The 27,676-nt window shown below is 45.0% G+C and overlaps 2 long non-coding RNA genes across 2 annotated transcripts in view; both read right to left on the bottom strand.

Moving 5' to 3' along the window:
- LOC135400249 (uncharacterized) overlaps positions 1-27,676 on the bottom strand; it is a 199,934-nt gene that overhangs the window by 28,240 nt on the left and 144,018 nt on the right. The gene's annotated exons all lie outside the window — the stretch shown is intronic.
- On the bottom strand, positions 713-6,578 carry LOC135400243 (uncharacterized). The gene is made up of 3 exons (XR_010424563.1): positions 6,477-6,578; positions 2,245-2,563; positions 713-995 (listed from the first exon to the last, which is right to left on the bottom strand). It is a non-coding gene; the product is annotated as an uncharacterized LOC135400243 (long non-coding RNA).

Genomic DNA, 27,676 nt, shown 5'->3' with positions numbered 1-27,676 from the left:
TCGTACCACATCAAATAAAAGGTATATTTTTGCAAAAATGTACCTTATAAAAGGGGGTTTTAAGAGGTACAGGTTTTAGAGTGTACACTGTCTGCTCATGTGATGCGATCGCACCCCGACGTGGATATATCCTTCCTGCCCTTCTTCCAGACTGACACTGCATTCAGAGGTATCATAAGAAAATACGTGCTATTCGCATCTGTTCACGATCACGGAGTAGAGGATTTGCGACAATATTTAATGCTCTCTAACGATATGCTCTCTATATTAAGAGCGCAACGAATACCCTTTAGGTTTTGCATTTGTTCCAATGTTTTAATGATAAAGGAAACTTGGGGGAGATAATCGCCCACTTTATGGCGTTTGCTCGCGAAGTCCACAGCGACGGAGCCATCGCGAATACTCTCATGGACGTGATTCAGGAGTCCACGGGGCGCGTCGAAAATTATCAGCGGGAATGGAGTGGGTTCGTGTCCACCGACGTCCAAAACGTTCAAATGTATATTTCCGCTGTGAAAACTAAAAAAATTTGGATGCACTGGGGCGCTTCCCGATCATTTGGCTAAACGCAGGAACGTGCTAACGAATATTCATTTACCGGCATGTAAGAGTAGTAATGACTGGACACAGACTGTCCGCAACTCTACAAGGCTTCTGGACACGTTGGGACCCCCCACATTAATCAGGACCCACCAGGGAGTCATCACACTAATTGGAGAGCATCTAGGACGTGTCCAGACCACCCTGTGCGTTGCGGACAATCTGTGTCCATAAAAAATAAAAAAATAGGTAGAGATAGAGTGGAGAGAAGGAGTTTAGTTGAAGATCAACGACGCCATCTTGAAGGAAGCGGCCCGGAAAGGCCGCTGACCATCGCCGGGCGACGGAGCACAGAGGCAGGTTGCAAAGCATCCCAGCTATGACCACAAGTTCCGGACATCCTGTGACGTCAGCTGTGACGTCATCATGGCATGTCTGGGCAAGTTAGGACAGCTCTGGACATGCAAGGAGAAAAACACTCGTAATACAGAGGCTGGGAAAGCAAGAGTATGCAAACCATCAATAGCTAACAAGAAAAAACAATTAGTTACACAACAAATGAGCCCACCAGAACGGGAGTGCAGAACGATGAGACTGCTCCATCCGAGAGGCAGGCAGAGAACTGACTCGTAATGTTTTTTTTTCTCCTGTATAAAGCCCCGCAGCTGCATCCCCTAGCGGTTACTTTCTCAACTAATCTCACAACAAAATTATTAAGAATCACGCCAGCGCTACTCCCGTTCCCAAGGCAGAAGATGATAGAAAATGCCGGGGATGCCCGGACAACAGCAACCAGCACCCGACGTGCACGGGCACGAAAATCGCAAACAAAGCGGGAACAAAGTTGACGAAAGCATTAGTTACACAACAAATCACCTCACCACAGCAGGAGCGCAGACCGATGCGACTGCTCTCCGTGACAACCAGCCAGAAACTGAGCGAGCGCGGGGAGCGCACGTCTGCTTTCTGCGACAGCCGGAGAGAAACTGACTGGGGCGCCGCTCCGCGGCCGCTACGCTTACGCGCTCCTAGCGCCCTCTGGGGCGACCACCTCCGAGAGGCTAAGAGTGAAGAGCATTCCTGCGCCCCCTGCTGGCCGTTCTCATTGGTCGTGAGGCTAAGAGAGAAGAGCATTCCTGCGCCCCCTGCTGGCCGTTCTCATTGGTCGTGACGTCATCCTATTGTCTCAGGGCTACCCTGTTTTTTTCCACTAATGCTCCTTTGGTCAATCTACAATGAAGCCACAGTATGACGTCATCATGCACCTGCGTGGCTCAAGGACGCGTACGCTCTAGACAGGGGACCTATTATTTATTGAATCACTATCCCATGATTATTTCCTTTATTCTTCTATAACGATTGAATAGAAAACTATTGCAGAAGAGCACCATGCATGAAAGCTGATCGTAGGAATTCCAAAGTCTTACTAAATGAGACTTGCAAAAGAACAAAATATCCTAACATAACTCCATCAACGACAAATAAGAGGACTAGGCACTCAACAAATAAGCACAGAGTACGGGTAACCAGGAGCGCAGAACTCAGGGCAGCACTATCGTCAAGACAACAAAAAAAAAAAAATACTAAGCGTCAACAAAGGAAAGCATGCATATCGGGGCATGTCAGGACACGGCAGGACAAATCGTACGACTGCTGGGCAACAGAGGAAAACAAACACTTGAACAGAGTGAAAAAGGCACTCACCATCATTTCTCCCGTTCACAGCATTCCCTCATTGTAAATCCGCTCGTCACAAAATCCACCTGCATCGTCGAACACCATTCACCAGTGACGAACCACACATCCGCACCCCATCAGAGGCAGACAGAACCCCACCGAAGCTACGCTCTTCCACTGACGGCCAACGCCAGGAGCAGAATTTGCGTGTCGAGACCCGTCAGTGTCCAAGAGAGAAGTGAATCCTTGCGCCCCCTGCAGGCCGTTCTCATTGGTCGTGACGTCATCCTATTGTCTCAGGGCTACACAGTTTTTTTCCACTAATGCTCCTCTAGACAAGGTCAACCTGAAACAATAGTCTCTCGGTATGACGTCATCATGCAGGTGCGTGGCTCAAGGACGCGTACGCTCTAGACAGGGCACCTGTTATTTATTGAATCGCTATCCCTAGATTATTTCCTTTATTCTACTGTAATGATTGCGTAGGGAACTATTGCAGAAAAACACCATAGACAAGAGGAGATTGTAGCATTTCATTCCCAAAGTCTTACTGTACAGGAAAAAAAAATGGTTCAGCAAGACATAAAGTCACACACCTGTCCCCCTCGCGGTTACTCTCTGAACTAAATGAATCGCAAAATTATTAAGAATAGCTCTACTCCCATTCAAGGCAGCACTATCGTCAAGAATATGCCTTGTACAGAAAGAAAAAAAACTACATGTAGAAGGAAAGCATGTCAGAACAAGCCCAGGCATGGTCAGCACATGTTTGTCAGACAAGGGGGGAAAAGCGAAAAGAAACAAAGAAGGAAACCAGCATCAAACTATTTCTAAGCACACGCACTCCTCTTATTCAAAAACAGTGCTCATCATAAATCTGCCCAGGACAATACACACTATTTTTCTATTGCCACACTTTTTTCCAGTAACGGTCAATGCATTGCTACAGACTGCGTGACGTCATCACATCCTGTCTGAAGAAGTCACCGGCAAAGACTCCTATTATTTATTGAATCGCAAGATTATTTCCTTTGTCTACGATTTTCACCCCAAAGGCTCATCATGGTCATTAGAATTACAGTAAACTGCCACTGCTCTTTTAAAATAATAAGTGAGACCACTCAACATCACCTCCAGGCTTATGTAATACATGACCCTTTCTATGCTCATACATTCGTTGTCTGAGGCTACACCTGCGAGCAAAAAAGGCGCGAAAGCCGGGGGCAAAGTTCCATTCGCGCATTGCGAGCAAAAAGGCGCGAAAGCACAAGACAGAACGCCTTTACGGGAACACGATAGCATTCCTATACTATATTAATGATTATTGCATTGCAGTTTAGAAAAACTACAACTAAACTATAATTTTAGGAGCCCATTAAAATTCTACTTTCTATGGAAACTATAATTGCCCTATTACTTGGATCGCTATTAATGAAGCGCTCCAATTTTTTCTCTCTTCCCATTTCAGCCTTGTCATGCAGGGAAGCAGACTCATATCCAAAATAATTAATTTACACTGAGGGTGCCGTGCTTCAGGAATTCCTATCCTGCGCTCAGATGCAAGCATTTCTTCACGGATACCTTTAACAGCTGACTTCCTCAACATATCGAACACCCAACAAAATCAAACAAACAATCAGAGAAACCCTCTTCTCAGCTGTACCATGCGATTGTCTTCTTCGTAAAATCGGTGATCTGAGGAAGAGAGCAGCGAAAAATTGCGCGCACTTGTGCTTGACTTAAAAAACCTGAAGCATATGCCAATAAACCAAGAAAAAGACACTCATGTCTGGTATCTGATAGTGCCACATACACAGACGCATTGCCCTTGTGTAAAGAAAGCACAGGACAGGGATACACAAATATCATTAGGTGAGCAGGGAAAAGGCTTAAGACCTCATGTCACCACACATCGCCACGCGGCTAGCACAACATGACACCAACAACATACTAGCGGCGGGAAGAACTGCAACACTGCTAAACAAGTCCAGACATGCCATGATGACGTCACAAATCAGGGGAAAAAGCACACGCATGCACGCACAGAGGACAACGCATTAAACACACGGAGCGCTCTGGAATAATCGTAGCGTTACCGCACATCGCTACGAAGCTCAACGTCTAACACAAGACGGCAGCAACAAGATATTAGCGAAGGGTAAAAATTGCAACACTAGTGTCTAGACATGCAACATCGTCTAGCGCAACAACAAGTCTAGACATGCGTCATCGAATGCGAAAACACTGGTGATCGGGGAAAAGGCCTAAGCCTGCGGCGGATCATCATAGAGCATACACAACTTCATTTTTCTATTTTGCGTAAACTAAACGCGGCCTGCTTGGAAAACGACGTACAAATTTTCTTAGGGAGCAGAGAAATATATAAATTTGTACTCCGTGCTCAGATACCAGCATTTCTGCTCAAAAACCTGCAAAATTAAGCTCTGCTTACTTCAAGATATCGAACAAAACCAAACAAACAACCCCACTTCCACTGGTAGAACACTATTCAGCTTTTACGCAGGAGGCTTTCTTCTACATAAAAAGTAGAGAAAATAAGAAAAGAGCAGCGAAATATTACACGCACTTTTGCTCGCATAGCTATAAGAGAATAAAATAAATAAAAGAACGACGCACACGCTAATAAACTGTGACAAAGACACCCATTTCTGCTATCAGATAATTATTGCATAATGCTAAATACTCATTTGCATTGGCCCTGCGTGAAGAAAGCACAGGACAGGGATACACAATCTATCTTAAGCGAGCACGGAAAGTCACTTCTACTCGAACAGCTTGTGGGAGCCTATTCCCACTCTCGGGGGCAAAGCCCGTCCATTCGACTCCCGTGGAAAGCGAGGCACAGAGACAAAGTCAAAATACAGGAAGAAACGTGATATTTAATAACTCACATAATCTTTACACCGAGAATGTTCTCCTAAGCCAGTCGTTCCAAGCACCGTATCCGAGGCCAGCCGCTCCAGGCTCTGATCTCGCTCACACGCGCTCACGGTTTTTGATCTGTCCAAGCCAAGGCCCCTCCCACAGCGCGTGAGGCAAACATCTGACCTAGACACAGGTTTTGCCTGGTGCCATCTATGTGTGGTGGCCGGATTCACCACAAGCTTAATACCATAAAGTCTGAATTTTTGCAAAGAAAATAAAGCCTGAACAGCGCTACGAAGGTGACAGACACATACTAACAAACAAACAAACACTTCTTCGAGTCTGTATTATCTTTTAAAAAATAACGAAAGCACACATAAAAAAAATCAAATCGGCTAGGTAGCCTACCAGACGTTGTGCCTTAAAGTTGGCTCCACGCAATGCGCGAAAGCATGCTGTGAAGCCAACTTGCGGTTTTGCTGGATGCACATGAAGTCCGATTCCAATTGGAAATCGCGCTAAGGACGTGCCAAACGTGGAATTTTCGCAAGATTAATCCCAATACCTGGAATTCTGTTCATTTTAGCGGGAATGCTGGCGCTTGTGCTCCATTATTCGAAATTTTCGAATATTCGAATTTCTCGATTATCAAATTTTCGAATACGAATAGGGTTCGAATATCAACAATATTCGAACAATATTCGAAATTTCGAATATTCGCACACCTCTAGTGAATACTGACACTCAACGATATATAACAAAAAACAAACAAATTCCATTCTCATGAACTCTCCTCTGCCGAGCGGCTTTCTCCTGCTCTACCTGGATGCTGACTTTTTCCCCCTCATCTACATTCTGAGTAAAAGCAGTGACAGAAGAAAAGAACCGCGAAAAATTACACGCATTTGTGTCACAGGACAGGGATACACAAATTTCCTTAAGTGAGCAGGGAAAAGGCTTAAGTCGTACCGCTCAGGAATAATCGGAGAATCACCGCTTATCGCTACGCGGCTAGCGCTTGAACAGCGCTACGAACATGACAGATACATACTAACAAACAAACAAACATACAAACAAACAAACACTTCTATTCATTTCTATTGATAAAGGCGTAAACCACACTACAAGAACAAAGCACGCTGCTTCAGGAAAGCGTATCAAATGCATCGCAACAGGACCGTCTCTCATAAAATAGCCTGCCCAAAACGAAGACTTCACCAGGTTCGCGAGGTAATTCCATTAAAAACGCTCTCGGTCTATCTACAGATAGCAATGCAAGCGCTGCTACCCTTATTTTTTAAGCCACTATTCCACGCAATAGTACATAAATGTATCACTCGTGTCACATGAAAAGGCACACACAAAGAACTTACTTGTCAAGTGGGATCCCTGGTTCAGGAAAGCGCGCGCGCCCGCGCGCACACATACACAGACACACACTCACATTTTCACACTCACAAACACAAAGTCTATTCTCACAACCACATAAATCCATCTTATTCCTCAGGTCAATAATTATCCTACCATCGTCAAAAGATGGCTCACTCTTGTATGCGATCGCAAAGCGATAGGTCCTCGTTCCGGATGTAATAGGATATCGCCACTCGGCCGACGCGAACCAAAAAAGAAAGAAAGGAATGCGCGTTCGCTATACCTCCACAAAGAAAACGGTGCCGTGCTTCTACGCAGCGCTCATCATACAGGAGTGAATTCTCTTCTTCGTTTTCCTTTTATTTTCTTGCACCCATATATTTTGCAAGAATACTATAGAGCAGAACGGACAAATGTGAACATCATTCGCTACACACTGTAGCTCTCATCATTTTTAAACCAAACCACTTAACATGTGTTCATAGGTCTTCACTAAATAGGTGAGCCGATAATGACTCAAAATGAAATGAAATCAAATAAAATAATCATTCCAGCATCGCTGGCTGCAAGCTTGGGTACCCTGCTTGGGTCTGCTGGCGCTGGAATAAAAGATTTATCGCGAGGGTACTACAATGGTGAGCTACAAGGGTGTACCTGTTAATCATCAGAAAGATATCGGGTCACTGATTTCCAAAATTGGAAACCTAATCAATGAGCCTGACCTAGAGAGCCACGTGGACATTATGCATACTGTACCCACGCCAAGGTCTGATACCATGAACATTATCATACAATTTAAACATAGGCAAGTGCGTGACACAGTACTTGATAAGTGCAGAAAGAAACGCATGACGACTTTTGATCTTGGATTACAGGGACAAAATTCTGTTTATGTCAACGAACACCTATGTCCCGCACTGAAGCGCGGGCTCGGGCTGGCTATTGCGAAAAAGAAAGAATCAAAGCTTGCTTTTGCCTGGATTAGAAGTGGTAAAGTTTATGTTCGAAAAACCGAAACGGCCCCCGCCGTATGCGTGTACACCAGTGACGATGTAAATAAAGTAGCTGGGTAGGCAGCATTCCTTCCCTTACGACTGTGACTGTATCTAATGCAGTTTTTGTCAACCATGTATGACGCCCCTGATGCATTGGTCAGACCGAGCAACTCACTTTCGTTTCTTCATGTCAACGTTCGTTCATTACGAAATAAGACTGATGAATTACAACTACTGTTGCAATCTGTAAATTTTTCATTCGATGCTGTCATGTTGTCAGAAACCTGGTTCCGGGATAATGAGGCATTTTCCATGCCCGGTTATTGTAATTTCTATCTTAACAGAAAAGACAAGTGTGGGGGAGGAGTATCTCTACTGTTATCAAAATGTACTGATTATGAGATGATAAGTGACTTCTCTTGCATCACCGATGATTATGAGATGGTTTGCGCAAAGAATAACACAACTGTCTTTGCAGTAGTGTACCGACCTCCTTCTGGAAATGTTAGTACTTTTCTTCGCTTTATTGAAACCCTGTTCTGCTTTATCTCTGTTAATAGGTACACGTTATATATGGGCGGTGACGTGAATATAAACTTACTTTCAAACTGTACGCCATCTGTTGAAATGTCGACACTCCTTGATACATATGGTTTTGTCAATTGCATTAAGCTACCAACGCGCATTACATTACATTCATCTACACTGATTGATATATTTATTACAAATGCCGACGTAGGTACTGTTTCTGCTGGCGTTATATCCTATGATATCAGCGACCACCTCCCAATATACGCCTTTATTAACACTCGTCGTGTTCTGCGGCAAGAACCAATATATTACACGTACCAGTCCATTACTGACACTAAATTGGAGAAATTTAGAACTGCGATACAAGAAGCAGATTGGAGCTCCATATTGAGCTGTCAGCGCGCTAACGAGGCATATTCTAAGTTTCTCCATCAATTTAAACAAATTTATGACTGCAACTTCCCGTTTAAGACGTGCAAAGTTAGTCGTCGTACGCGTAAGCCCTGGGCTACTCCGCAGCTGGTCAGACTTATTTCAGAGAAAAACAGACTGTATCAGCAATTTATTGACTCTAGAGATAATCATATACTTCGCCAATTTAAGGTTTTTCGTAATCACGTAACCGCGGCCATTAAACGAGCTAAATCAACTTATTTTAAGCAAATTTTTAGCAATGCACATGCCCCCGCTACCACATGGAATGCGATAAGAAACCTTACGAAGACAAGTCGCGACGAAATTATAAGTATCAAGGTCGACGGTCGTATGTTACATGGACATGAACTCTGTAACGAATTTAACCAACACTTCGCTAATATAGCAATGCGCGCGTTCCCTCAGCCTTCCAATGATGAAATTGTGTGTGCTGCAATGTCCGGTAATGCAGTTGTCCCCTCCATTTTCCTTTCTCCTGCAACTGATGCTGAAGTATATGCGTCTTTTATTAATAGCAAAAATAGCAAGGCATGTGACAGTGATAACATTCCAATTAAGCCGGTTAAGTTCATCATTGACCTCATCGTTCCAGTTCTAACCCATATCTATAACCTCTCTCTCTCTCGACTGGTGTTTATCCCGATAAAATGAAAATAGCTAGGGTTATTATTTTACCTAAACCTGGCAACCGTAATGACATTGGCTGTTACAGGCCCATTTCAATCCTTTCAATATTTTCGAAAGGTCTTGAGAAACTGATTCATTCTCGTTTAACACAATTTTTTTCTCTGCATAATGTGATTACAAATTCTCAGTATGGTTTTCGTAAAGGTTACTCGACAGAAATAGCACTTTTGCACCAGAAAGAGTTCTTAATAAAAAACCTTGAAAGGAAATTATATACCTTAGGAATATACATTGATTTTACAAAAGCTTTTGATTTTCTCAATCATTCAATACTACTGCAAAAACTGGAACGTTATGGCATCCGTGGTACACCACTATCATTACTTAAATCCTACCTTCACAACAGATATCAGTATGTCACTAACAACAACTGTACTTCGGGTATGCTACCACTGACTGCTGGCGTGCCCCAGGGCAGTGTCTTGGGACCACTGTTATTCAATATCTACATAAACAGTATTGTTACTACCTCACAGCATGGCACTTTTTTCATGTACGCAGACGATACGAGCGTATTTTTTACCGGCACTAACGTCGATGAATTGTTGACAAAACAAACTTATCTCTTTCTAGTATTAACACGTGGTGCAAGAGAAACCGCCTTGGCATAAATGTTGTCAAAACTAAAGGCATATTATATAGGCCCAAAAATAAACCCGCACCTCTGTCACTAAACATTGTCTTAGACCATCAACTCATTGAGATCGTAAAGACTGTCAAAATACTAGGTGTGCATTTTTCGGACAACCTCACATGGGATGCTCATATCGGTTATATCAAATCTAAAATAGGAAAGGCAGCGGGTATACTCTGTAGACATCGCCATAATTTACCAAAAGATGTTATGATTTCTATTTACAATTCATTGATAAGGTCGCATCTAACCTATTGCCATCTTGTGTGGAGCACCACCTCTCAAAATAACATCAAAGACCTGTATCTTCAACAAAAGCGCACAGTGAGGGTGATTGCCGGTGTGCCACCTGGCTATCACACTGCGGAATTATTTACACAACTTCGTATCATGAAAGTTCACCAATACTATGAATACCTCCTTTTGAAGTTCTACATATCGGCCGTAAAAAATAACAACTTTGTAATACTGTCACTATTCAACATGCAGTCACAGTTCACCCAAAGGACACGCCAGGCAGTCTACTGGAATGTACCCCGCTTGCGTACTAATTTCGGTACTCAATTGATACAGTATAATATTGCAACAATTCTTAATAAGTACATCAAGAACGGTATCGATCTTGCTAATACATCATTTACAACTCTAAGAGCCATGTTTGAATTCTGACAACTTGCAATTTCTCTTGCGACTAATATTTTGTTACTAGGCCTTGCATCAGAGTCATCTCTGTAACTTCTATTTCTGATTAATTTCGTTAGATTTATCTAGTTTTTGTTTTGTTATGTCTGTTATTGTGAATTCACATTGATGCAGTGCTAGCGATTTGTTTTGCGATTTGCTTTATTATAGTTTGCTTTATATAGTTGCACAATTGTTGTGATGCTGCTGTACGTTATTAAGGGGGCGTGCCCTCGTCAAGCTGCAGTATTGCCGCTTTTTGGCCGCCTCTAATCAACTGATGTAACATGTTGTGTCTATAATAAATAAAGAAAGAAAGAAAGAGTAGAAGTGACTTTCCGTGCTCGCTTAAGATAGATTGTGTATCCCTGTCCTGTGCTTTCTTCACGCAGGGCCAATGCAAATGAGTATTTAGCATTATGCAATAATTATCTGATAGCAGAAATGGGTGTCTTTGTCACAGTTTATTAGCGTGTGCGTCGTTCTTTTATTTATTTTTTTCTCTTATAGCTATGCGAGCAAAAGTGCGTGTAATATTTCGCTGCTCTTTTCTTATTTTCTCTACTTTTTATGTAGAAGAAAGCCTCCTGCGTAAAAGCTGAATAGTGTTCTACCAGTGGAAGTGGGGTTGTTTGTTTGATTTTGTTCGATATCTTGACGAAGTAAGCAGAGCTTAATTTTGCAGGTTTTTGAGCAGAAATGCTGGTATCTGAGCACGGAGTACAAATTTATATATTTCTCTGCTCCCTAGGAAAATTTGTACGTCGTTTTCCAAGCAGACCGCGTTTAGTTTACGCAAAATAGAAAAATGAAGTTGTGTATGCTCTATGATGATCCGCCGCAGGCTTAGGCCTTTTCCCCGATCACCAGTGTTTTCGCATTCGATGACGCATGTCTAGACTTGTTGTTGCGCTAGACGATGTTGCATGTCTAGACACTAGAGTTGCAATTTTTACCCTTCGCTAATATCTTGTTGCTGCCGTCTTGTGTTAGACGTTGAGCTTCGTAGCGATGTGCGGTAACGCTACGATTATTCCAGAGCGCTCCGTGTGTTTAATGCGTTGTCCTCTGTGCGTGCATGCGTGTGCTTTTTCCCCTGATTTGTGACGTCATCGTGGCATGTCTGGACTTGTTTAGCAGTGTTGCAGTTCTTCCCGCCGCTAGTATGTTGTTGGTGTCATGTTGTGCTAGCCGCGTGGCGATGTGTGGTGACATGAGGTCTTAAGCCTTTTCCCTGCTCACCTAAGGATATTTGTGTATCCCTGTCCTGTGCTTTCTTTACGCAAGGGCAATGCGTCTGTGTATGTGGCACTATCAGATACCAGACATGAGTGTCTTTTTCTTGGTTTATTGGCATATGCTTCAGGTTTTTTAAGTCAAGCACAAGTGCGCGCAATTTTTCGCTGCTCTCTTCCTCAGATCACCGATTTTACGAAGAAGACAGTCGCATGGTACAGCTGAGAAGAGGGTTTCTCAGATTGTTTGTTTGATTTTGTTGGGTGTTCGATATGTTGAGGAAGTCAGCTGTTAAAGGTATCCGTGATGAAATGCTTGCATCTGAGCGCAGGATAGGAATTCCTGAAGCACGGCACCCTCAGTGTAAATTAATTATTTTGGATATGAGTCTGCTTCCCTGCATGACAAGGCTGAAATGGGAAGAGAGAAAAAATTGGAGCGCTTCATTAATAGCGATCCAAGTAATAGGGCAATTATAGTTTCCATAGAAAGTAGAATTTTAATGGGCTCCTAAAATTATAGTTTAGTTGTAGTTTTTCTAAACTGCAATGCAATAATCATTAATATAGTATAGGAATGCTATCGTGTTCCCGTAAAGGCGTCCTGTCTTGTGCTTTCGCGCCTTTTTGCTCGCAATGCGCGAATGGAACTTTGTCCCCGGCTTTCGCGCCTTTTTTGCTCGCAGGTGTAGCCTCAGACAACGAATGTATGAGCATAGAAAGGGTCATGTATTACATAAGCCTGGAGGTGATGTTGAGTGGTCTCACTTATTATTTTAAAAGAGCAGTGGCAGTTTACTGTAATTCTAATGACCATGATGAGCCTTTGGGGTGAAAATCGTTAATATGCGGGGTGCTTTTTTGTTGAATTTTAATGAGAGAATCAATGTCATTAAGAGTAGGACAAAGGAAATAATCTTGCGATTCAATAAATAATAGGAGTCTTTGCCGGTGACTTCTTCTTCAGACAGGATGTGATGACGTCACGCAGTCTGTAGCAATGCGTTGACCGTTACTGGAAAAAAGTGTGGCAATAGAAAAATAGTGTGTATTGTCCTGGGCAGATTTATGATGAGCACTGTTTTTGAATAAGAGGAGTGCGTGTGCTTAGAAATAGTTTGATGCTGGTTTCCTTCTTTGTTTCTTTTCGCTTTTCCCCCCTTGTCTGACAAACATGTGCTGACCATGCCTGGGCTTGTTCTGACATGCTTTCCTTCTACATGTAGTTTTTTTTCTTTCTGTACAAGGCATATTCTTGACGATAGTGCTGCCTTGAATGGGAGTAGAGCTATTCTTAATAATTTTGCGATTCATTTAGTTCAGAGAGTAACCGCGAGGGGGACAGGTGTGTGACTTTATGTCTTGCTGAACCATTTTTTTTTCCTGTACAGTAAGACTTTGGGAATGAAATGCTACAATCTCCTCTTGTCTATGGTGTTTTTCTGCAATAGTTCCCTACGCAATCATTACAGTAGAATAAAGGAAATAATCTAGGGATAGCGATTCAATAAATAACAGGTGCCCTGTCTAGAGCGTACGCGTCCTTGAGCCACGCACCTGCATGATGACGTCATACCGAGAGACTATTGTTTCAGGTTGACCTTGTCTAGAGGAGCATTAGTGGAAAAAAACTGTGTAGCCCTGAGACAATAGGATGACGTCACGACCAATGAGAACGGCCTGCAGGGGGCGCAAGGATTCACTTCTCTCTTGGACACTGACGGGTCTCGACACGCAGATTCTGCTCCTGGCGTTGGCCGTCAGTGGAAGAGCGTAGCTTCGGTGGGGTTCTGTCTGCCTCTGATGGGGTGCGGATGTGTGGTTCGTCACTGGTGAATGGTGTTCGACGATGCAGGTGGATTTTGTGACGAGCGGATTTACAATGAGGGAATGCTGTGAACGGGAAAAATGATGGTGAGTGCCTTTTTCACTCTGTTCAAGTGTTTGTTTTCCTCTGTTGCCCAGCAGTCATACGATTTGTCCTGACGTGTCCTGACATGCCCCGATATGCATGCTTTCCTTTGTTGACGCTTAGTATTTTTTTCTCTTTTGACAAGGAACATTGTTGTCTTGACGATAGTGCTGCCCTGAGTTCTGCGCTCCTGGTTACCCGTACTCTGTGCTGATTTGTTGAGGGCCTAGTCCTCTTATTTGTCGTTGATGGAGTTACGTGTTAGGATATTTTGTTCTTTTGCAGGTCTCATTTAGTAAGACTTTGGAATTCCGACGATCAGCTTTCATGCATGGTGCTCTTCTGCAATAGTTTTCTATTCAATCGTTATAGAAGAATAAAGGAAATAATCATGGGATAGTGATTCAATAAATAATAGGTCTGTCTAGAGCGTACGCGTCCTTGAGCCACGCAGGTGCATGATGACGTCATACTGTGGCTTCATTGTAGATTGACCAAAGGAGCATTAGTGGAAAAAAACAGGGTAGCCCTGAGACAATAGGATGACGTCACGACCAATGAGAACGGCCAGCAGGGGGCACAGGAATGCTCTTCTCTCTTAGCCTGACGACCAATGAGAACGGCCAGCAGGGGGCGCAGGAATGCTCTTCACTCTTAGCCTCTCGGAGGTGGTCGCCCCAGAGGGCGCTAGGAGCGCGTATGCGTAGCGGCCGCGGAGCGGCGCCCCAGTCAGTTTCTCTCCGGCTGTCGCAGAAAGCAGACGTGCGCTCCCCGCGCTCGCTCAGTTTCTGGCTGGTTCTCACGGAGAGCAGTCGCATCGGTCTGCGCTCCTGCTGTGGTGAGGTGATTTGTTGTGTAACTAATGCTTTCGTCAACTTTGTTCCCGCTTTGTTTGCGATTTTCGTGCCCGTGCACGTCGGGTGCTGGTTGCTGTTGTCCGGGCATCCCCGGCATTTTCTATCATCTTCTGCCTTGGGAACGGGAGTAGCGCTGGCGTGATTCTTAATAATTTTGTTGTGAGATTAGTTGAGAAAGTAACCGCTAGGGGATGCAGCTGCGGGGCTTTATACAGGAGAAACAAAACCATTACGAGTCAGTTCTCTGCCTGCCTCTCGGATGGAGCAGTCGCATCGTTCTGCGCTCCTGTTCTGGTGGGCTCATTTGTTGTGTAACTAATTGTTTTTTCTTGTTAGCTATTGATGGTTTGCATACTCTTGCTTTCCCAGCCTCTGTATTATGAGTGTTTTTCTCCTTGCATGTCCAGAGCTGTCCTAACTTGCCCAGACATGCCATGATGACGTCACAGCTGACGTCACAGGATGTCCGGAACTTGTGGTCAAACCTGGGATGCTTTGCAACCTGCCTCTGTGCTCCGTCGCCCGGCGATGGTCAGCGGCCTTTCCGGGCCGCTTCCTTCAAGATGGCGTCGTTGATCTTCAACTAAACTCCTTCTCTCCACTCTATCTCTACCTATTTTTTTATTTTTTATGGACACAGATTGTCCGCAACGCACAGGGTGGTCTGGACACGTCCTGGATGCTCCCCAATTAGTGTGATGACTCCCTGGTGGGTCCTGATTAATGTGGGGGGTCCCAATTAGCTCTAATTATTAATTAAACGTGTCCAGAAGCCTTGTAGAGTTGCGGACAGTCTGTGTCCAGTCATTACTACTTGTAAGGAGGGTGAGTGTTTTAAATACAATACGCTCGCCCTCCTGCACCTGCAGGAAAGGAATTCGTGGAAAAAATGTGAAAACTACGCAGCTGGACGAATCTGAAGACAAAAACAAGATATCTGTGTACGTATACGAGTACGTCGATCAGGGAATGCACGTGTCGCGACCCCCAAAACTCGAGTATGAAAAGAAAATTCACTTATTGGCTATAGACGAGCATTTTTTTAATCAAGTCCCTCGAGCGGTTACTGATTAAGAAAAATAAGCGTTTCGTATGCGAGCGTTGCACGCGCTCTTTTAAGGAGGAAAAGAGCATGGCGAAACATCATCGCCTGTGCGCGGACGTAAACCAAATCATATTGGAATTTTGCGAAACGGGCAAAAACTTTGTAGAATTTATTAAAATTCAGTAAAATTCAGTAAACAGTTAAAATACAGTACAAGCAGCAGTACAACTATGTCGTCGCGTTGGACACGGAGAGTGTACTCGCGCCCAGTGGTGTTGGCATGCAGCGTCACGTCACCTCGAGCTTGCTCGTGTTCACTCACGACTCGAAGGTGATGCGCATCAGGACGCACCACGGTGAAGATTCCGCGAGGCAGTGCCTGAAAGCTTTGATGGAAATGCGGGAAGAGATGATCGCCCTGAACGCATGCCCCGCCAAAATGGTGCTGCATGATGAGCAATGAGCACGGCACAGAGCTGCCACCGACTGCGCGTACTGCAGGTGGGAGTTCACGCAACATCTGCCCCGTGTCCGGCATCACGACCGTTCCAAGCGTTGTACTGCCGGCGAGACAAATTACATCGCGACGCTGTGCAACCCCTGTAACGTGGCGTACACGACGAGGGAAAAACTACCCATCATGGTGCACAATCTGGCCTACGATTTGGCCGGACTGCTGCGGGAATTTCACCTTCTCGGGTGGAAGCGAGCTCCCTTCATCATGGCCAGTTCCATGGAAAAAATCCGATCGTTCGAAATTACCACCTTCCTATTCAGAGATACCATGCAGTACCTAAATTCGTCACTGGGAGAGCTCGTGGAAACCGTCAAATCCATGGGGGGCGCAGAGGCGTTCCAATGCCTGAAGCAGATATTTGGAGACGACTACGAAATTTTGCTTCGTAAAGGTGTATTTCCGTACAGCCACATTAGCTCGTTCGCGGTATACGACAAATTGACTCTGCCGGCAAAATCCGCCTTCCGAAACGATCTGACAGGGGAGGATATAAGCGACGAAGACTATCAGTACGCGCTGCACGTATTTGAACGTTTTGGATGCTCGAATCTGAGGGATTATAATGCATTGTACCTGAAAACAGATGCCTTGTTACATGCTGACATAATGCAGCACTTCCGAGGCCTGTGCTACGATGCACGCGGATTGGAATTGCTTCATTGCGTTTCTCTGGCATCCTATTCGTGGCAATGCGCTCTAAATTACACGCGGGCAAAATTGGAATTGATAATTGACGAGGACATGTACCGAACCATCGAATCGGGTGTTAGAGGCGGGCCCTGTCAGGCGAGCAGCCGTCATTTACGAGCTAACAACCCGCTGTGCAGTGGCTACGATCCCGATAAAGAGGAGGCGTACCCATATCGTACATAGATTGCAACAACCTTTACGGATTCAGTATGATAAAGCACCTCCCCGTTGGCGATTTCGAATGGGTCGAGGATTTTATGCGTCACCCCACGGATTCGGACGTGGGATACGTGTACGTGTGCGACTTGGAGTATCCAAAATCTATCCACGCGCTGACGCGGTACTTCCCCCTGTTTCCCGAGAAGGCGGTCGTCCCGAAGGAATGGCTCTCACCATTCCAACGGGGGCTCCTCGAAGAGTTAATGTATCGGGGGCGAACAGCAAAAAGCTGCTGCTCACGTGCAAGGACAAGGTCGAGTACGTGGTTCATTACGCGCTGCTCGCGCTCTATTGTAGATTGGGCATGAGGGTGACGAAAATTCACCAAATTCTAAAATTTCGTCAGGCACCATTCCTGCGTCCCTACATCGAGGACAATGTTGCCAGACGCGTCGCCTTGGGCACGACGTTCGAGAAAATTTCTATAAAATCTCACATAATGCGGTCTTCGGGCGTACGTTGCTAAATAAATGTAATATGCGGGATATTCGAGTAGCCTTCGATGAGGAGACGGTGAGTCGCCTCGGGAGTCGGGCGGAATGCGTGCGAATGGAAATTTTGTCCCCCGATTGTGTCATGTACGAAATGCGCAAGAGAAAAGTGCGATGCGATTTCCCCCTTCAGATTGGCTTCACGATTTTAGAACTGAGTAAGTTAAACATGTACTCGTTCTACTATGAAACCCCGCAGAGTAAGCTTACTTGTCCGGTGATTACCTGCTACTTTGACACAGATTCTCTGATCCTCGGCCTATTCTATAAGGACTACGAAGATCAGTTACGAGCGATCGCCGACGAACATTTAGACTTGTCTTCCTTCGATCGGGATCATCCACTGTACGGCGAGAGGAATCGCGGTAGGCTTGGCGCGTTCAAAAGGGAAACGGGTAGCATACCCAAGAGGAAGTAATATGCTTGAAAGCCAAAATGTATTCCATCAACTTAGCTGGGGGAAAACAGATAGCAAGAGCTAAAGGGGTCAGAACATTGTGCGCAAACACCTCCTCCATGATACGTACCACGATACCCTATTCAAGCACGCTAGCGTATCGCACGAACAGCTGTCAATAGTGGGAAAGAAACAGTGCATGTACACCATCAGAAATGTGAAAAGAAGTCTGATGGCGTACGACGACAAACGATATCTCTACAATGACGTGGACTCCTACCCGTACGGACTCCTACCCGTGCGCGCTGGCGCTCTACGCCAGCAACTGTACGGCGAGCATCAAGCTCGAGAAGGATAAGCACACGTACGCGCACAAATGCCCGGGCGACATCTTGGCCATCAGAGAGTGGCACGTCGTACCTATGCGGCCCGGCATTAACCTGGACAGGAATGCTACCGGATCGCTGTGCACGTGCCCTCACTCGTTGGACGTGAGCGACAGCTATGAAGATATCCAGTGCACGTGGAAGTGTCAACTCACGGAGGACGAAATTTTTCTCAGCCGCTGTCCCGGAGACAGGATCCGTCACTTCCGCGGAACCACGCCCAGCATCAAAGGAATCAACCTCTCCAAGACCGCCATGCTTTTCCTCAAACATGTACTCAATAAACGCTGAAATGTATTTTTTGTTCCCTGTCTGTTTTGATCGCGTAGAGCCATCTGAGATAGAGATACCCAATTGGGTTAGAACCATTTGAAGCCACTGCTGAGCGATCCGTGCACCATCTGGCGGGCGCTGGTGAAGGCTATGTTCAGTAGGCCAACCAGGACTGCTAGCCATTAGGGGGGGCTCAGTGTAGGCCAATCAGGGGGCTTAGAAGTCTGTGGAGAAGAGGAGCAAATCGGGATGAGTAGGCTTAGCGTGGACCAATCAGCTGAGCTGGCTAATTAGCATTGAGGCTCAGCAATCGGCGTGCACCAATCATCGTAAAGTGGGCGGAACCGAGTAATTAGCATAGCTATGGTGAACCAATCAAAGATCAGTAGGTTTAGCACAATCTGCCAATCAGCGTGAGGTGGGTGAAGCCAACAAATTTGCATAAAGGAGCGGAGCTACGGTAAACCAGTCAATGATCAGTAGGCTTAGCATGGGCGAATCAACGTGAAGTGGGCGGAGCCAAGCCAACTAATTAGCATAAAGGAGTGGAGCTACGGTCAACCAATCAACCATCAGTAGGCTGAGTGCGGACCAATCAACGTGAAGTGGGCGGAGCTAATGGGGACCAATCAGATGGCTTTGGAATTGGCTTGCGTTGGATTACAACTGGATTGTGTTGGCTTAGAACTGGATTGTGTTGGCTTAAAAGTGGATTTTGGCTTAGAATTGTATTAGAATAGAATTCTTGAAACTCGATTACAAAAAGGACGTCGTTGTTGGACCTAAGTCCCTACTACTCGTGTGACCGAAGGCTACAAAAATTAACCAGAAAGTATACAGCACTGCTACACGATAGCTGTATCCTTTCTGTCACCCTCTACGTCCTTTCTGTAGGCAATTGGTACACACCTTCCTGTAGAAAGTCTGTAGATAACGTGTGGCCGAAGGCTACAGAAATTAGCCAGAAACTATACAGCATTTCTACACGATAGCTGTGTCCTTTCTGTCACCCTCTACCTCCTTTCTGTAAGCAATTGGTACACATCTTTCTGTAGAAAGTCTATAAACAACGTGTGATCGAAGGCTACAGAAATTAGCCAGAAACTATACAGCACTTCTACACGGTATATAGTCACACAAAGTAGACCAGAAACTATACAGCACTTCTACACGGTATATAGTCACACAAAGTAGACCAGAAACTATACAGCATTTCTACACCATAGCTGTATCCTTTCTGTCGCCCTCTACGTCCTTTCTGTAGGCAATTGGTACACATCTTTCTGTAGAAAGTCTGTACTACAACATGTGACCGAAGGCTATACACTCTAAGAAAAAACGGTAGGACTTTCTACCCGAGTGGGTAGAACTGCGTTGCAACCAGAATTGTACTCAAATGAGTAGAACTGCAAGGGTACAAAGTTTCCACTTGTACAACAGTTGTACTCAAAACAGTTCAATTGTTATGATAACATAATTATATATACTGTTTGATGAAATCCGGCTGCCGCCATTCAAGCGCGAATTCATCCATCCGTAGGACTGCAGCTTCAGCCGTTAAAGCTACCTAGCGGATAGTAGCCGGCGTGGTTTTATGTTACACGTGAGGTTTGTCTGCACGTGCCGCAGGATAGGACTGCAGATAATTTCGACTACTTTGCGTTCTTTTGATGCTCCTGAAATCTCCGACACACGGTGCTGGAAGCAATGTTTACCTCCCACTGATACCGTCCTCGACCGGGTTTGGATCTACGATCTTGAGCTCAGCTTCAGTAATACTACTGAAGTTGAAATGAACCAGAATTCTTATTAAAGGACTAAGTTTGCAATGCATATTGACATAAAAGTTAGGGTAACATCTGAGGGACCTAGGCGGTACATGGAATGAAATGAACGACAGAAGCTCAGAACAATCAATACGCGAATGGAGCAAAAATATGAAATCACGGTGCAGCCGCCGACAAGAGAGAGTAACCATTCCTAAGTTTTGAAGCAAATAGTTATAGGCATAGTAGGTGGTGATGCCGATGTATCTGTCATAGAAGATTCTGATAAACCTCCTTTGAGGGGGGGGGGGGGGGGCACACGTTCAATTTGTTCGCTGCGCGTAAGAGTAGTTGGGTTCCAGCAAGAGGATGCATTTTTCTAAGTGGCGTAAAGCGAGGGAAAAAATACAAATAGAAGAAACGTGAGGGTTTCGAAAAATTCTGCGTTATCCGCAAGATAAAGCCAATTAGTTTACTCATAACAACAGATGTGATATTATCGAGGTGGGAGGCGAGCGATAGAGAAGACTGTAGAACAACGCCAAGGCCGCGAACAGAGACTACAGGCTTAATCGGTGAAGGTAATAGAGAATACTGAAAATTGATTGTATTAATTCATTTGGTGAACGATATAACGAGCGTTTTGGATTCATTCAGGTTCAGAAGATTATTCGAGCACCATTCCACGACAGACGCAACGTCATCCTGGAGCAATTGACAATCGCTAACACTTCGTATATCACGAAACAATTTCAAGTCATCAGCGTATTGCAGTGTGAATGAGTTACTCACACATGAAAGTAAGTCATTCACAAAAATGTTGAACAATAATGGACCGAGGGTCGACCCCTGAGCCACCCCAGAGGTAATAAGTTATGGGCTAGCCTAATGACCACTGATTCTTACGTGATTAAATCTACCGGATAGGTAGGAGTCGAACCAAGAGCAAAGTGAGTCGCAAATACCGTAGTATGAAAGTTTATATAATAATAATCGGTGACTGACTGAATCAAAGGCCTTGGAGACATGGAAATAGATGGTATCCGCCTGTGAGCGTAGAGAAACGCTTTGACCCACATAATGAAGAGATGGCATCAGATTAGGCTCAACTGACCTTCCTGACATGTAACAATGTTGAGAGGATGTTAACATAGGGCTGACAAATGAGGAGACATGATAATAAACCACTTTTTCAAGGACCTTCGAAAAGCGTGATAATAAAGAGATAGGCCTGTAGTTAGCAGGAGTGGATGGGAAACCCGACTTGTGTATCGGGATGACAATGGAATTTTTCCACAGTGCTGGAAATGTGCCACAAAGCAAAGATTTATTAAATATGGCGGTCAGTATAGGTGCAAAAATAGGTTCACATCCTTTGACAATGAAGTTTGGTACTTCGTCAAAACCGGAGGAAGTGTTCGAGTTTAGCTCACTAATGGCTTTACGTACTTCGAGTATGTCGACAGCGAAAGATGAAAGCAAGAGAGAAGTAGAAGGGCTGTTCGGGAACATACTATAAGGTGCGTTACCCTGTGGGCTGGCACTTCTAGAATACATAACATCGGAGAAGAAGCTAGCAAAGATGCTGGCGACTTCAGTAGGATCAGAAGTAACGATACCGTCCTTGACTATATTTAAGGACGCTTGAACGGGCGAAGTCTTATCTTTGACGTACTTCCAAAACATCTTAGGATTGCGACGCAGTGAACTCTCGATAGAATTGTGGTATGACCCTAAATCTCGCCTGTAGATCTTTTTTATATCATGAGTCATAGAATAGTTCTGATACCAAAAAGTAAGATGGGACTTAGGAATGAACTTGTCCATGCCGTCAATTATGACTTCGGTAAAGAGTGTAACTTCCCGATCGACATCAGCACAATCTGTAACTGGGGGCCAATCCACACGGGGGAAAATGTTGATACAGTTGGAGGTAAGCACCTTTACTGTAAATGTAAGCATCGGGAAATTCATGCTCATGGTGGCGTCCATTTGGAAGGAAAAAAATAATGGATAACTGAGGGGGATAGCAGTCAGGTTGAACCACGGGATCATTGGTGACCTCAAGGTCATGCATGTGGAAATTGCTGATAATTAGGTCGAGAGTGTTATGGGCATGATTCTTAAAGATATTTGACTGTAGTAAGCCCTGATAGCTGAGGAAGTCAAGAAGATATGATATCTTGAGCCTTAGGTCGCCAGAAGTCTGGCTGTAATCGTGATGATGCCAGTCGAGGTTAGGTAGATTGAGATCACCGAACAACTGGAAGTAAGCGTTAAAAATAGATTGTTTTTGTTGCAATGCGTGAAAGAAAGAACTGAAGTGTTGAAAATTACACTGGGGTCTAAAGTAACAGTTCCCAATAACAAAGCGTTCACCATCTTGCAAAGGAATTTCTACCCAGACGGATTCGGTGATCTGTTTCAAGGTCGAACCGACGGAAAGCAGGAAGCGATATATGAACAGCAATGAGGACACCGCCGCCAAACTGAGTACCTGAGACTGAATAATTTCTGTCACGCCTAAATACACGATACTCTTCAGTGAAGTAATCACTGTCGGGTAGGCCACTATGAAGCCACGTTTCAGTGATGCAAACAATGTCGTAGGAAGAGGCAGTCAGGTTGGCAGAAAATTTTCTGTGTTTTGTCCGCATATCTCGGACATTCTGGTAAAAGACTGTTAAGGGTTTCACAGTTTAAATTAAGAACGAGTAGGATCACTTGTCGAGTTACTGTCTGTTACTGTGTTTTACTAAAGAGCACAACGCAGCGAGGAAAAGGACGCAGCTAAGTTGGTAGAGAGTGAGGTGGTACACTGGAATGATTCTGTGTTTCCCTACCGGCAAGCCGCTCTGTGCTTGGTGCTTGCTTGCTTGGGAAGGCAAGGCGCAGCGGCGCGTGGGCGATATCTATCTTGCGGTTCAAGAGAGACGTATCTCCGCTCTATTGCGCATGCACCGGTGTTAGTTCCCCTTTCTCGAACTCTCACGCGAACGAAAGATGTCAGAACACCTAAACTAAGTGACCCTCGTGCCGGACTCTCACGGGAACGAAATACTGTGTAAGTAGCAATTCTCGCGAGGAACTAATTTTCGCGAAATTCGCGAGCGCTCTTTTCTTCGCGAATTTAAAGCTTCGCGAAATATTCAAATCAATGACAGAAAAATGCGCGAACGAAATATCTAAGAAATATTATCCAGGACGCTGAGGCAACTTATGTACGCGGTTTCTTACGCTACATTGCATGCCAAGCGTACCCGCTCGATGGGGTGACAGGAATGACAGGAGACAGGGCAATTCCGCAATGACCCAGATACCAGCTGAGTAAGGACCCCCCTAATCTCAGCCCTCTCGGGCAGAAGGGCTCAAAAGGAAGACAAATGCAACAGGTTATTACCCAGTTGTGATACCTTTTGTTAACTTCTTCCTGGATTTTCAAGTTGGAGGGCCCCTAAGACACCTTGTGCAGGGCAAACTCACCGCGGTACCGCGAATTCAAGGTTCCGCGAATAATTGCCTGATCCTGGCTCCTCACAAATTCGCGAATAATTGAGCCCGCGAATTTAACCACGTATGTTCCAACACCTAACCTAACTGACCCTCGTGCCGGACACTCATCGCGCCCGCCACACCAATCGTCCCCAAATGTGTGTGAGTGCACGTGTGAAATCCAGACCTATTACACGAAATAAGCATGATCACATATAAAAAAGTGACAGTTCTCAGTTGAGAATACCATGATATCCCATACCCCAATGGGAAAGAAAAGTGACATGAAAATTCAGCTGTCCAGCCTCATGAAATATATTCGCGTACATGCTCGACCATGGCCGGCGTTGCCAAGCCCGTACCCGGCCCGGACACGGTGGCTGAAACCCGAGCCCGGCCCAGGCCCGCGGGCCGGGCCGGGCCCGGGCTTTCAGGTAAGCCCGGGCCCGTGCAGTGCTCTAATTCTCTCGTACGCAGTACGGGCCCGTGCTTCAAACAACAGCGGGCTCCCGACCGAGTTGTCATAGAAACCTTCCGACTTCACCTTCTTTTTTCCTTCAGCGTAAGTTCTTAGCGCGGGTTTTGCACTGACAGCTTCTAGCCACTTCTGGGCCTCCCATACCCTTGTTCTGTCACGAACCTCCCTTCTCGTATACAGGGTAGCGTTATCCAAAGCCTTCTCGGTGATGCCTATTTGACTTTACAGTGCCCTTATCTTCTTCCTCCACGTGGTGTTGTGTCCTTGTAGATCATAGCTTTGTAAATTTTCTTTGGTATCCAGTGGTCAAGTAGCATCCGAATTCTGTCCTCGAATAGTATTTTCGCCACAGCTTCGCAGGCGCCAAAGCTGGACCATCCCATGTACCCTTGGATTGCTGCACTTGGCACCGTTCTGTGAGCTCCTAAAGCCGCGCGTCCCGTCTCCTTTTGTTTTCTGTCCAGATCGCTTGTAGTTGCAGACTTCATGCAAAGCACACCGTTCGCATATGTGAGGCCCGGCACGGCCACTGCCTTCCACAGCTCCCGCATCATGTAGAATCTGTTGTATGCACATAGTGCCTTAGTAGTAAAAGGGGGTGTCGATTTAAAGACAGGGCGATTCAGAGACATGGACCCCTGACCCCTGGGTCCTTCGCTAACTTTTTCCCTCTTATCGGCGAGCGCCGCGTGTGCGGAGGATTGTCCGCGCTGTTATAACATGCATAGACATGCAAAGAGGAGTCATACACAAAAAGTACAAGTTGAAATATATTTATTAAAGCCAATAGTGCTGGGAATTGTAATGCCAATAGTGCTGCCAATTGGTGATGCCAATCAGGTGAAGGAGAAAAAAAACAGCCGAAAAACCCTCACGACCTGAAACAGAAGAAATAAGACGCAAGACAGTACATGTAAAGAATATACATATTTTATTCACTATTAATATTTCTAGCAAATCCAGTCATCAGATTCTGAAAAAAAAAAAAACATAAAATCAATATTCATCACATTGCTTGCCAATTGTTCACTTACGGAGCCCCGCACCAACGACCTGAATGATGACCTATTATTATATGAAACTACATTCGCATTCAATAATACATAAAATACGGAGGCCACATTGGATAATCTAAAAAAGACATTTTAATATCAACAATCATACTTGAATTATAGCAAAAATAATCTGAAAGAGAATCTCATTTAATATCATATTCTACTTTCAATAATACATACAATACTGAGGCCACATTGGATAATCTGAAAAAGAAACATTTTAACGTGAGCACCATCATTGCAGCAATGGAGCTTTAATTACAAGTTCTGATAGATATAAGTAATTTCGAGCACAATATGGAAGCTAAGTTTAATATTCCAACATGACACAAATTTAATTAATCAGTTTCTTATGAAGTGAATAGCGCAGACATAAGGAAATAATTCGAATCAACACGATCAACAGATAGCAGTAATATAGAACCAAACCGACATATCCTCCGACATGTAGGGAAATAATAGCTAAACTATACTATATCAAAACGAGAAACGGACACCACATTTAATCAAAGAAGATATTCTTAATCAATATGATTACAATCAAAATTACAAGTTGTATTATAAAAAGTCTAATATTCCTATACGTGAACACCATCATTACAATAGCAGGATTATAATCACAAGTGTCGATAGATGTATGTAATTAATTGTGAACAGCAGAGACCCTGGAAGACCATGGGACACGAACGACACGACGACAAGAACACAACAGGAAATAAAATCTATAACATTACATTTAATCGAAGATATTCTTAATCAAAACAACTGAGGAGAATACCCGGCGTCGGGAACTTGGCGCCCCCATCGCCCGGCAGCCGCCGCAGTAGCCCCCTCCTGCACTCACGGTTGGGTCGCCGCAGGAGGGAGACCCCCACGTATAGCTGTGCGTGGCTTTCCCGTGTCTGGGGAATGGGGGATCCTGGCGGTTGAGTAGACCCGGAGGTTGTTTTGGACCCTTCGGGGCTCCTCCGGGAAAGCAACACACCGCTTTGGCCCCTGCTTCCCATAGACGGGTGGTCCTGGAAGGCCCGGCCAGGACCTTGTGCAGTCCTTTCACTCTCTTGAAACCTGCGCTAGGGTATAGTACAGAGGAAAGTGTTAGTGTGTATGGCACACTCCCTTAGTTGGGCTCGATGGTGGGCGACACACCTGCTGTACTGAATAATAATACTTCTGTTTATGGATAATCAACACTAAAAAAAACCGATCGGCGCCTGAAAAGGAGCCGCACCGAAAGAACTGAGCTAAATCTTTTTGATCTAACTCCAGATCCCTGGTTTCCTAAGTTTCTAGTAATCCAGTCAACCGAAGATGGAAAATCACTGGCAAAAATCTCTCCTTTCGCTGTGGCGAAAGACCTGGAAAAAGTCATTGGTAAAGCATACAACGCAAAAAAACTGAAAAACGGAGACATCCAGGTTGAAGTACAAAGTAACCAACAAAGCACTGCATTACAAACACTGAAAATCATTGGGAATACTCCTGTGAGTGTGACGACACATCGTAGATTGAACATCGTGATGGGCGTGATTTCAGAGGACGAGCTTCTCGGATGCACGGAACCTGGGATTGAAGAGGGTTTGAGTGACCAGGGTGTAGTATGCGCAAAAAGAATCATGATAAGGAGGGACGGCAAGGAAATTGCCACCAAACACATTATTTTGTCCTTCAAACTACACACCATACCCACCAATATAAAGGCAGGTTACCTGAGCTGTAACGTTAGGCCCTACGTGCCAAATCCGAGACGTTGTTTCAAATGCCAGCGTTTTGGGCACAGCTCACTTGCATGTCGCGGACATCTGACATGCCCAAAGTGCGCTGGCAAAGGCCACTCAGGAGAATCCTGCAGCAATGAATACCGTTGTGCTAACTGCCAAGGTAACCATCCAGTATACTCACGATCGTGCCCGCGCTGGAAAGACGAAAAAGAAGTAATCAGAATCAAAACAGAGCAGAATATTTCCTACAGAGCTGCTAGAACCCAGTACGAATTTCAAAAGAAAGGCAGTTTCTCCGAAGTGGTGCGTAGGGGAGTGGCACCACAGAGGAAATCCGTGGAGACTCAAACCTGCTCGCAGGTTGTTGAGCCTCCACCCCACGCTCCCCAAGAGGAAGCTGGGAGCACTCAGGTGTCTCTTGCTATAACGGAGGTCAGCCGTCCAACTGGCCAAAAAGAAGCAGCCACGGCTTCTTCTAAAGCCGATGGCATGCAGTCGATTTGGGATGGAGGCGTGACAGCCCCCTCCCAGAAAGGCCTTCAAAGCATGGAGGTTGATGATGACGACAGAATGTCGCAAAAGTCATCATCAAGCCTCCCTGAAATGCACCCAAAAGAAAAACGAGAAAAAGGCAGAGGAAGAGGAGCAAAGACAAGCGAACCACAGAAGCCACCCCTGCGAAGGGTCCAACCCCCTAAATGAAAC

Source organism: Ornithodoros turicata, chromosome 1, assembly GCF_037126465.1.
Source record: "Ornithodoros turicata isolate Travis chromosome 1, ASM3712646v1, whole genome shotgun sequence".
NCBI classification, from domain to species: domain Eukaryota; kingdom Metazoa; phylum Arthropoda; class Arachnida; order Ixodida; family Argasidae; genus Ornithodoros; species Ornithodoros turicata.
This window is presented reverse-complemented; position numbering and strand designations above follow the sequence as displayed.